Here is a 12,605-nt window from a genome sequence, read left to right on the forward strand (position 1 = left end):
AATAATTTTCTATTCTTGACTGACCTTTTCTTCATAATATTGGCAATAGATGAGTGATCTTGAGATGAGTTTCTGTAGTTGTTCAACTTGACTCTCATATGCTGATATAATATATATTATAAACGCGACAGGTGATATTTATAAAATGTACTTTGAATACTATCTTCTCAGTTGTTTGAAAGAATAAGGCAATTATCAAAGTTTGATAAAATGTTGAATTTTCCAATAAAAGATGCTACATTTTTACATGATTTGTTACATTTATTTACCTCGTAGAAGATATATATATATATATGACCACATTTGATGACATACAAGTACAGATCCACTTTATATCACACACATAATATTGCTTAACAGAAAATATATCACCCGAGAAGACTTGCTTAGAAAACACAATGAGGATGATGTGATCTTTCTACTATGACTGAAGAGACTGGTATTTCATCAGTGTATACGGTGACCTTTGAAGTCATTTTTATGTGGAAAAGGTTCAGTTTGAGAAGAAGGCTTCACTATGTTTTTGTGGTTAGACTGAAAAGCAAGATATGGAGACATTCTGAGTAAGAGAATGAGAAAAACACTAAGAGAAGCGATCTCAAAACAAAGGTGTGCTGCTTTTCCCTATTGCTGTGGGAAAGTGACAATCAGTTATGAATCATACACATCCCATCGCTGACACCTTTACCTCAAAAGCATGATTCACATTTTTCACAGAAATAATAAATAAACTGACAGATGCTTTCATAACATGGAAATAATTACAGTTACAAGTGTTGTAAATAAAGAAAACATGGACTAAATTAGATTCTTTCAGGATGCATGTACACTATTTACAGGCATTGATCTATGTGATGGCTGTTATTTCTTCTCAATGATTCTGCTGATTGAAAACGGAGGCAAATTCTTTATCCTGACTTTCCTGTAGAGATACACACAATTTAAAGTCAAAAATAACCAACCGTAAAATTATTCCACGTTTATTCTGCTAAACACCACACACACACACACACACACACACACACACACACACACACACACACACACACACACACACACAATAAACAAACAAATAGTCAGTTCACTTACTTTAAAATTTTGTCTTTCACTGAAGTCTCTGTAAAGGACAATATGGAAGTAAAAATCATAATTATTTCCTCACTCTTTGTTTAAGGACATTGATTAACGTTGTTTTGTTAGACAGGAATGAGGATGTCGCTTACTTTTGCACTTGCAGCATTTGATTTTCTTGCAGCAGATCTGCACCAAACAAATCAGCAGGAACAATCCCAAAATCCCAAATGCCACACTTATCCCAATCGACACTGATGTGGAGCTATCTGGAAGATCCCATCACATAAAAAACAAATGATATAAAAACTACAGCACACAATTACTTAACAAAACACTTTTACAGAGACAGACTAAATTACACACAGTGATATAAGCATAACCCCCCGGTTTCACAAACAAGGCTTAAGCCTGCATGTTTGAGCTTTAACTGAAAGCAACTTGTGCTGACGTATCTTAAAATATGTCAGTGCCATTGTTTTGTCTCAATATGCATGTTTTTTTCTTAGGCACGTTTATAAAAGCTACTTAAATGCCCTAATTGAACTAACATTGCAAGTTGCGTCATTACTAACATAGTTAAACTATTTGTTGTTTCGCGAAACCACCGTTCAAACGAACATTCGCAAACTGCATCGCAACTGTGGTTGGAACGACAGCTCTCGAGCTGTGGTTAGAAGCATAGTTTCTTATTTTTATAGGACATGTGGGCTTAATAAATCGCTATCTTGAGCAAAATAAGCAAGCTGACATTAAGTACAATGTATATCTTTTATTTCAAATATATACAAATTTCATTTACATACTGTATTTTAGTTTGTCAAGAGATTTTTGAAGAGTGCACATGTGCGTGCGTGATCTAGTATGTAAGAACGAGCCTATGATTGAATCTGGAAGTAAAGCAAAATAACTGACAAAAATGAGAATTAGTCCTCAGATGCCATGTACGTAATTTATAGCAAAAGTATAGCATTAATTCAATCTCAAATGAATTCATTTAAAGAAGTTATTACTCCACCGCCTGCGTGACATCATTCACCAACGTGGCTGAACGACGGGTTTTGCGACAATACAGTTTCGGGAAACAGTCGTGACTAGCTAGTTGATTTGTTCAACGATGCATCGTACTGGTAGTGAAGCAGCGAGATACGTCGTTTTACAGGAAATGCACCCCAGGTTGGACTAAAAGACTGCATCCCAATTCTCAAAATAGTATTTGAAATTAGAACTAGTGTGTCCCAAATTGTAGTGTCGAAACGAGTATCACAAAGGTACTTGCATAATCTACTAGGCTATTACTGGCAGAATTATTTTTATTTTTTTTAATATGTGACATCACAACAGCAATGTGCAAAAAGTAGAATACTATGTGATTTCATTAACTTCTGAGTTTCCCAACTTGTGACTAAGAGTTTGACAAAAACACAAACATATAGGCTTATACTATTTGCAATACACTGTTAATCACAACTAATGCTAGTTCTGAATGCTAAGTGCTAATTGCTAAAAGCATATTAGCTTAACTTGTGATATACTATTTTAAAAGTTTAACGAATGTATTGACACAACACTAGTGTCCCTGACCAATCTAAACGTATTAATTGTGAAAATGTGTTGACAACAAAAACACATTTAAAACGTTTACATTTATTCATTCAGTAGATGTTTTTATCCAAAGCAGCTTCACAAGAAATTTGTGATGTCTTCAGATTAGAAGAGCTTTTTAATGAACAGAAGAATTGAGTTTCTTACCCATGATGCCTTTTTTTTTTCTTTCTGAGAATAGCTGTACTTTTTTATGATGTACTCAGAAGAAGAGTTGCAGTAGATACTTTCTCAGATAAACAAATCTTTTTCTGATACGGTGCAAACTTTCTATCTTGCTAACTTGCCCTGTGTGCGTCTGTAGACTGGGAAAAGCTGATGTTTTCTAAACTGGTCTGTCTTCATTCTCTTTTCTGACATTGTCTGGCTCACCCTTTCACATTGGTGCTTCATTTTCACCTGACTACTATCGCTTGTTCTTATTGCGTCTTTAGCTTATTGGCTACATAGTTAATTTTAGCACTGACAACATTTCCTTCAAGGTCGAGGCTATGTTTCCATTTTCATTTGGAGACTATGAGGTGATTCAAGGACAAATGTGACCTGCTAGAATGCTTTTAGTTGAAATAAACTTTCTGTTCTGGTAAATGTGTAGTATGTCACAGAAGGTCTTCACCCCATCTTCTTACATACACCTACATTTGTCACTTAGTATAATGTCACCTGTTTGGTTATGAATCAGATGGAGTGACGTTCTGCATTCTGTGAGAAAGCATTACAGTGCACACTTGTGGGGGTGGAGCGGTTTAGGTAAACGCGCATGTGGTACTTATTGCCCCCTACTGTTCACTAAATGAAATACAGCAGGCTGGTGGGCAACTTGACATTGACTACAGGTGGTTTTCTAATTCAGTGAAGAGTGATGTAGCACAAACAAGAATCCCTTTGAGGCCTTCCTCTCTCAGAATGCGATAAAATACCCTTTATTCAAAAGTGGCTTGTATAAGACAGAACGGGAAACATGAGGAAAGAAATACAAAACCAGAAAGATAAAGTTCAGCCTTGTGAATTAACCACTCTGTAAACAGTCATGCACTTATCGTTTTCCCCCCCACCATGATCAGCCCCAAGGCTTTAGATGAGAGTATTTAATCTGGAACATGTAGTTATATTAGTTTAGCTACATATAGCTATATTTCTAAAAATAATACATATTTCTTTTTTTTTTTTGTCCTTAAAGGTATAGTGCACCTCAAAATATAATTCTGTCATCATTTACTCACTTTCAAACTGGTATGACTTTTTTTCTCTATTTACATTAACTCCACCTAGACTGAGCCAGACAAAATTACAAAAGAAACCCAACTGATAACAGAAGCATTGACGTGGACTGGGTGGCTTTAGCTTGTGACGCGACCGACCTGAGTTTGAATCTGCCTTTATTTGAACTCATTCTTCTCCCCTTTCCCATCGCATATCAACTCGGAGAGGCATTTATTTTGAATACAAAAATTATTAAGTGGAAATAAAGTGCCTAACGGGTAACAGTTGGAATAAAGTGTTTAATTGGTAGGGTTAAAGGGATAGTTCACCCAAAAATTATTATTTTTTTTTTTCATCATTTACTCACTGTCATGCTGTTTCAAAGCTGTATGAGTTTCTTTCTTCTGTTGAACACAAAAGAAGATATTTTAAAGAATGTTAGTAACCAGACAGTTGATGATAGCCATTGACTTCCATAGTATTTTTTTTCCTACTATGGAAGTCAATGGCTACCGTAAACTGTTTGATTACCAACATTCTTTAAAATATCTTCTTTTGTGTTCAACAGAAGAAAGAAACTCATACAGCTTTGAAAGTATTATTCAAATGTCCCAATAAAGTGGCATCCATTTATGATTTTAATATAATCATATACACTGAATATGTTGTTATTATTTCGTACTGTTTTATAATGTACTACAATACAGTATCTGCCACTTTGCACTACGTATAAACAGTATCTAACAACTACTTACACTTATTGCAAATAGCTCCTTAGTGTAAATAGCCACTGTCTTTTTTCCATGAAACTCAACATTTGAAGAACATCCTGCACACTTTCTTCAATATAATGACAATGAATGTTAAGCTCCAAATGACAAATGGCATGCAAAAACAAGCCATGTCTTCTGAAGCAATACAGTAGATTTTTGTGAGGAACAAACAAAATAGAGTGGTGCAGATATGGCGTCAGAACCCAGAACCCTTCAAGATTTTCCTATGGGGTTTTATAATGGGTTTTTGCGATTGTGTAAAATAAAGCCTGTGGAAAATTTTTAATTTTTAAAGGGTCAGTTCACCCAAAAATGAAAATTCTGTCAATCTGTCATTATGTCGTGCCACACCCGTAAGACATTCATCTTCGGAACACAAATTAAGATATTTTTCATAAAATCTGATGGCTCAGTGAGGCTTCCATTGCCAGCAAGACAATTAACACTTTCAGATGCCCAGAAAGCTACTAAAGATATGTTTAAAATAGTTCATGTAACCACAGTGGTTCAACCTTAATGTTATGAAGCGACAAGAATACTTTGTGTGTGCCAAAAAACAAAATAATGACTTTATTCAACAATATGTAGTGAAGGATGATTTCAAAACACTGCTTCATGAAGCTTTGAAGCTTTACAAATCTTTTGTTTCGAATCAGTGGTTCGGAGCGTGTATCAAACTGCCAAAGTCATGCCCCCCAATGGTGAACCATTGAAATTTCGAAACACTTATGACGTAACGAAGCCTCCTTTACTGAAATCATGTGACTTTGGCAGTTTGATACACGCTCCGAACCACTGATTCGAAACAAAAGATTGGTAAAGCTTCGAAGCTTCATGAAGCAGTGTTTTGAAATCGCCCATCACTAGTATTATCGTCGCTTCATAACATTAAGGTTAAACCACTGTAGTCACATGAACTGTTTTAAATACGTCTTTAGTAGCTTTCTGGGCATCTGAAAGTGTTAATTATCTTGTTGTCAATGGAGGCCTCACTGAGTCATCGGATTTTATGACAAATATCTGAACGATAGTTGAACGAAGGTCTTACGGGTGTGGAACGACATGAGGGTGAGTAATCAATGACAGAATTTTCATTTTTGGGTAAACTAACCCTAAAGCAGTTATGATCATTTTTGAAAACATATGTTTTTAATTAGTAACTAAGACAGTTTGGGGTGTGAGTGTGTGCAGTGTACGTTGTAGAACAAAACGTCAAAGTATCGTCAAGTTATGTTCACCACAGGCTTTACTGTTACTTATAAATTGAAAAACCCTATTATAAAATCCCATAGGAAAATCTCGAAGGAACCAGCGGCGAATCTTCCGGGTTCTGACATCATACCTGCAATTGCATGGAAAGAGGGATCACGGTATTACTAAAAATGTCTAATTGTGTTCCACAGAAGAAAGAAAGTCATATGAGTAAATAATGAAACTTTTCATATATGAATAAAACGGCTCTGACAAAAAGTCATTCTAACCAGCCTCACTGACTGAGTTTTCTTTTTTATCTGTCAGCCGTCGCACATGCTGATGCTTTAAGGTGTCATTAAAATTCAAAACCACCCTTCCTTTTACCCTCAGCATAGCAAGTGAGAATATCTTAACCACATAAACAGCATGTAACTGAGTGAGCGACCTGTGGAAAATGCATGGTTTTTTTTTTTTTTTTTTTTTTTTTGTATCCAGATGTGTTTTTACTATGCCTGTAACAGAGATTAGTAGGTTAGATGTAATCTGAGGTGGAGGATCAATGTATCAAAGTAGGCCTACTACTTTTCCATTTAAGAGGAAAAGGATGTTCCAAAGAGAGGGTTTCCCCTTTTGCAACTCTTTATCTTTTTTTTTTTATTTTTATTTTTTTTATGAAAACAGAGCCGCTGCCCCGCACACAAACAGGTGCAGAATTCAAAAGAACAACAGAAAGGCAGATGAATGCAGCGCTCACTGCAGAGTTCTCAGAATGTTTTGAACACCGAGAGCAAGTCATATACCACAACCTGTCACGTGCAGCTCGCATGGGCTACAATATTACAATAATAACACATTAGTGGTTCTAGCTTAAAATGAGGGCTTTCGAAATTGAGCCTTGGTAGGAGGCATAAAGTAAAGACTTTAAACATATATCTACCTTTGTACAAACATTGCACAAGCTAAATATTATATTTATATCTGAAATATCCACAAAAATATGATATGAAGATGTAAACAAGATGATGATTTTTTTTTTCATTTATTGTGTCTAACGTCTTTGTATTATATTTTTGAATATATAATATAATATAATATAATATAACCTACAGCTAACAATGACTGGCTGATTGTTATCCAGCCAACAAAATTTATTAATTAATTAATGAAAAAATGGACATGAAATATTGAACTGAGTTAAAATAATTGTATAATGTGATACTAAAAAGACCCTGGAGTGATATGAGACACAAGAAACATGCAGAGAAATAATAATAAAATAAATATTAATATAATAAGAACTAATAATATATTATATTATATTATATTATATTATATTATATTATAATAGCAGATTATAAATGACAATTTGTGCTTTATTTGATTGAAACATTTATTCCAAAACTTAGATGTGTCCTTTACACAACCTATTACCTATTTTACTGATATAGACATTTACTTCCTCAATGTATAATATTCTGGTAATGGTAATGAAGATGTGAGCACATTTTCCTGTATATCAGATATCAGGATGAGTTGAGAGCTCTAATTTGACCGATATCATCACAAAAGAGAAAATGACCATGAGCACTTCCTTATATCTCATTCCACAGAAAATAAGACAACAAAAAGATGTCAGGAATATATGGACAAAGAAGTTGGGGGGGGGAGGGAAAGACAGGCAAGGGTTGGTTATAAAGGGGCTTGATTCTAAAATATGTGTTTGCTCTGAAACTGGTTTGCCTTGTGAAGACTCATTTTCATGACCACAGGAGACGTGAGAGAAAGAGCGGAAAATAGGATCTAACACAACTTTCCAGTCTTCATCCACATCAGATCCTTTTGGAATACAGAAACAGTAAGGTCTGCTTATTTTTTCTGTTGGTTGATTTTTGTTAATTTATATTTATAAATGTTATCTTTTATAAGAGCGCTTGATATTTAAAACATCAGGTATCTCTAAAGATGTAAGATCTTTAAGGGAATTGGACTTCTAATTGTTCTATGGGTTGTAATTAATAGCATCAGTATAATTAAAGAATTAAGGTATGTTTACTTCAGACTTCCTTCAGTAAGTAAGTGTATTTGCTTTAAGCAGGATGTGTGTATCCGCTTTACCTGTGCTTAACAGAACAGCAAGTATAAAAATAGAATTTTGCAGTATAAAAAAAAAAGATTTTAGAGTGTGTATATATATATATTTTGTGCATATTTGAACCTTGCATATTTTTTGCATATTGAATATATATAGCTGAATTTATTAAAATGGCCCAGTTAAAAGTTTGTGAACCATTGGTTCTTAATACTGTGTGTGGTTACCTGGATGATCTACAACTGTTTTTTTGTTTTGTGATGGTTGTTCATGAGTCCCTTGTTTGTCCTGAGCAGTTAAACTGAGCTCTGTTCTTCAGAAAAATCCTCCAGGTCCTGCAGATTCTTCAGTTTTCAAGGATTTTTTGCATATTTGAACCCTTTCCAGCAGTGACTGAATGATTTTGAGATCCGTCTTTTCACACTGAGGACAATTGAGGGACTCAAACACAACTAATAAAAAAGGTTCAAACATTCACTGATGCTCCAGAAGAAAACACAATGCATTAAGGTGGGGGGTGAAAACTTTTTGAATTTGAAGATCAAGGTAAATTGTACTTAATTTGTCCTCTGGGAAACATGTAAGTATCTTCTGTTGCTTCCAAAGGGCAGTACTAAATGAAAAAAATTGATATTTAAACGAAATAAGAAAAATTTGTACATCTTCATCCTGTTCAAAAGTTTTCACCCCCCGACTCTTAATGCATCGTGTTTCCTTCTGGAGCATCAGTGAATGTTTGAACCTTTTTTATTAGTTGTGTTTGAGTCCCTCAGTTGTCCTCAGTGTGAAAAGATGGATCTCAAAATCATTCAGTCACTGCTGTAAAGGGTTCAAATATGCAAAAAATCTTTGAAAACTGAAGAATCTGCAGGACCTGGAGATTTTTTCTGAAGAACAGAGCTCAGTTTAACTGCTCAGGACAAACAAGGGACTCATGAACAACCATCACAAAACAAAAAAACAGTTGTAGATCATCCAGGTAACCACACACAGTATTAAGAACCAATGGTTCACAAACTTTTAACTGGGTCATTTTAATAAATTCAGCTATTTTTTTGTCTTGTTGATTATATGTAAGCATCTTTTATGTAAAATATCTTACTCAGGAGAGTACTAATTAAAAAATAACATGCATTTTGTATCATCTCTCTTATTTTGTTAAAATTATTCACATTTTCACAGATTCTGCAAGTGGTTCACATACTTTTTCTTGCAACTATATATATATATATATATATATATATATATGAAGAGTTCCATTGCAAAAACCTCTAAGTGCCATCTGAAATTTTCCTCCAAAATGATCGTTTTTATCAGGCTCCTGTGTCTATGTTCAGTTATTTCACTTTAATAGCAATGAAAATGACTTACTGATTGCCATTAAAGTGAAATTACTGAACCTAAACATAGGAACCTGATAAAAACACTAATTTTTGAAGACAATTTTAGATGGCACTTATTTTTAGGCTTTTGCATATAAAATGTCTGCTTTTTGAAAATGCTTTTTTGAAATGAGTGGGGTCTTGAGTTTTTAAAATAATGAATAAAAAATGTGAAAGTCAAGATTATCTATATTAAATTTATTTCTACAATCTAAACACCTTGAAATGAGTGGGGTCTTGAGTTCAAAATAATGAATAAAAAATGAGAAAGTCAAGATTATCTATAATTATAATTATAATATTAAATTTATTTCTACAATCTAAACGCCTTAGAAAAATAGATAGATTTAAATAGAGTTTAAATTAGATTTTCTTTCAAATAAGAAAATATGAAAATTCTCTCAACTAATATTACTTGCCAAACTTCCCTAAAAAACAGGCCAAAAATCCAATAATGTCATTTGTTCTGATCAAGAAGTATATTAATTTTAAAATGTGAGGATAACCTGATCAAGAAAATATCATTTGGTTGGCCAGACAAGGTCTGCCATTGAAATTATGAGGCAAAATGGTGAAATTGTCAACTATGTTTTGACTGATTTTTTGGTAACACTTTATTTTAAGGGCCCAAAATTCTGCATTAGTTAAGCACGAACACACTAGTAATTAATGATTAACTTAACATATAGTAAGGGCATATTAGCAATTGATGGATCTACATTCATGCGATAAATAACCAAAAATAAGCTAGTAATTAATGTTTAACTGAATGTACAGTAAACGCCTTTTAGCTATTATTCACAACCTAATAAGCCATATATTATTTTTTTGTAGTAATGTACTTAGTTATATTTCAGAGATTCACCATCTATTAAGTTAACTGAAAAATATGACTTATGTTTAATTAGTGCTGGTTTTACAGTAATAAATTACTAAAATAGTGTAATAAAGACAATTTGACCCCCTATTCTAAAGTGAAAGGTATATCCACATTAATTATGGCACTTATTGAGTGATATTCAAGTTTATTGATCAGAATAAGCTAATAATTAAGGCTAAACTGCCATTAATACAATATTATTCTGGACCCTTAAAATAAAGTGTTACCAATTTTTTTTTTTTTTTTTTACATTTTATATATCTAGACTGCTGCTTTGATGTTATGACAGGGTATAGTTTACATCCACATAGACTATACTTATTTATTTATATGTTTATATATTATAATTATTATAATAATTTTAATTTTTAGTAGCAGATTATCAGTGACAATGTATGATTGATTGCCTTATAACCAATCCAGTATTTAATTAAAACATTTATCCCAACGCTCAGGTGTGTCCTTTTCTCTAATTATTTATATGAAATAAGTAGAGATTCATAACCTGTTTCAATTTGGTTTTACTAATGATGCAACACATACATAGACATTCACTTCCTTCCACACTGACATTGTGCAATATTCCAGTCATGTTAAGTAATATGAGCAAATATTCCTGTATCAGATATCAGGATATGAACTGCTAATTCAAATTTCAACTTGATCTGCTAAATACAAAGGGTCTATTTTCTATCCAATATAGAGTATATAGTGTTTACATTGTTTTAACCTTGGGCCAACACTGCTGTTTGTTGTCAGATTTACAGACAGAGCTGTTTTAATTCCTATTTTATATTCTAGCATCTGAGCAACATTCTTTTTCATGTTCTCACTGGCTTTGTTTTTCACATTCTTGCTCAATTTTAAAGAATAATTTGAAGTACAAAAACAGAGTGAGTCAGTGAGTCACGTGTCACCTTAGTTTCTCTACATCATAACAGTGGCAGAGCAGCTTGCTTTTTAATGATGGCAGTGTCAACAACATGTTTAACAAGGTAAACATCTCTGTTCATGGCTCTGTGGAGAGTCAGTTTGTGTTAAACATAGGCATGGAATTCATTACACAAGACTGAGATGCACCAGTATCATGGGGTCATACCGATCAAGGAGAGGTCACACTGACCTGACCTTTAATAGAAACATGATCACTTTCCCACTGAACTTTCACAGAGAACCTTTTCTCTACATGTCACTCAATGTTCAGAGTCCTCTCTCTCTATAAAGAAAGAAATAAAAATGATAACAGAGCACCAGGCCCAAATGATCATTGATCTGGTTCACTTGGTTATATAAATGGTTTGTTTGTTTACCTTTGAACTATACCAACGTTTACTGATTTGAGCACTGAGTTTAAAAAAGGGTGTGAGAGATTTTTCTATTTAGAGACACTGTAAAAGAGAAAGTTAAATACATGATGTATATGATGTGAGTTTATAGCATATTGAGGTAAAATATGAATATAGTGCTAATTCTTTGGATAGCTCTATTGAGTAATTTTGCTCCTAAATGGAAATAGTATAAGAATGTAAGGAGTCTGGACAGCTTTCACCAGCCCTAAGAGGATTACATTATCTGCATCTGTTGTCAGCAATGATAAAAGGCATGCAAGTGAAGTAAATCGAATCTGAATCAAATCAAACTAAACCTAATTAATTTGAATCAAACCAAATTAAACGTGTCTGGTTTCACAGACATAAACTTTACTCTGTCAGGTAGCATTAAAGTGAAGTGAAATGAATCTAATCTAATTTAATCAAATCGAAGCAAATTCAACCAAATTTAATTGAATCGAATCAAATGTGAATATGGTTACACACTCATAAACTTCAATCAGGTACGCAGGTAATAACTTTTAGGCAGGTAGTGTTTTTTTTTCACTTCAGAAAGGTGAATAGAACCATACAAAAACCAAACCAAATCGCAGTGAGTCAAACTAAATTTAACTGAATTCAAAAAAGGAAAGAGAACCATACAAAAACCAAACCAAATCGCAGTGAGTCAAACTAAATTGAACTGAATTCAAAAAAGTGAAGAGAACCGTACAAAAACCAAACCAAACCAAATCGAAATGAGTCAAACTGAATTGAACTGAATTCAAAAAAGTGAAGGGAACCGTACAAAAACCAAACCAAACTAAATCGAAGTGAGTCAAACTGAATTGAATTGAATTCAAAAAAGTGAAGAGAACCAAACAAAAACCAAACCAAACCAAATCAAAGTGAGTCAAACTGAATTGAACTGAAATCAAAAAAGTGAAGAGAATCGAACAAAAACCAAACCAAATCAAAGTGAGTCAAACTGAACTGAACCGAATCAGGGGCCATTTACACGACACTGTTTTCAACTAAAAACGGATAAACTTTTTATGCGTTTTGGCCGTTAATTTACGCGACAATGGCGTTTTAGTG

General features: G+C 33.5%; 1 long non-coding RNA gene across 1 annotated transcript; it reads right to left on the reverse strand.

The window, feature by feature from the left end:
• Positions 1–240: 240 nt before the first annotated feature.
• LOC127495512 (uncharacterized) lies at positions 241–3,278 on the reverse strand. The gene is made up of 4 exons (XR_007925137.1): positions 2,824–3,278; positions 1,224–1,340; positions 1,090–1,117; positions 241–922 (listed from the first exon to the last, which is right to left on the reverse strand). It is a non-coding gene; the product is annotated as an uncharacterized LOC127495512 (long non-coding RNA).
• Between the last annotated feature and the right edge of the window lie 9,327 nt (positions 3,279–12,605).

The sequence above is a fragment of the Ctenopharyngodon idella genome, chromosome 15, assembly GCF_019924925.1.
Source record: "Ctenopharyngodon idella isolate HZGC_01 chromosome 15, HZGC01, whole genome shotgun sequence".
NCBI classification, from domain to species: Eukaryota; Metazoa; Chordata; class Actinopteri; order Cypriniformes; family Xenocyprididae; genus Ctenopharyngodon; species Ctenopharyngodon idella.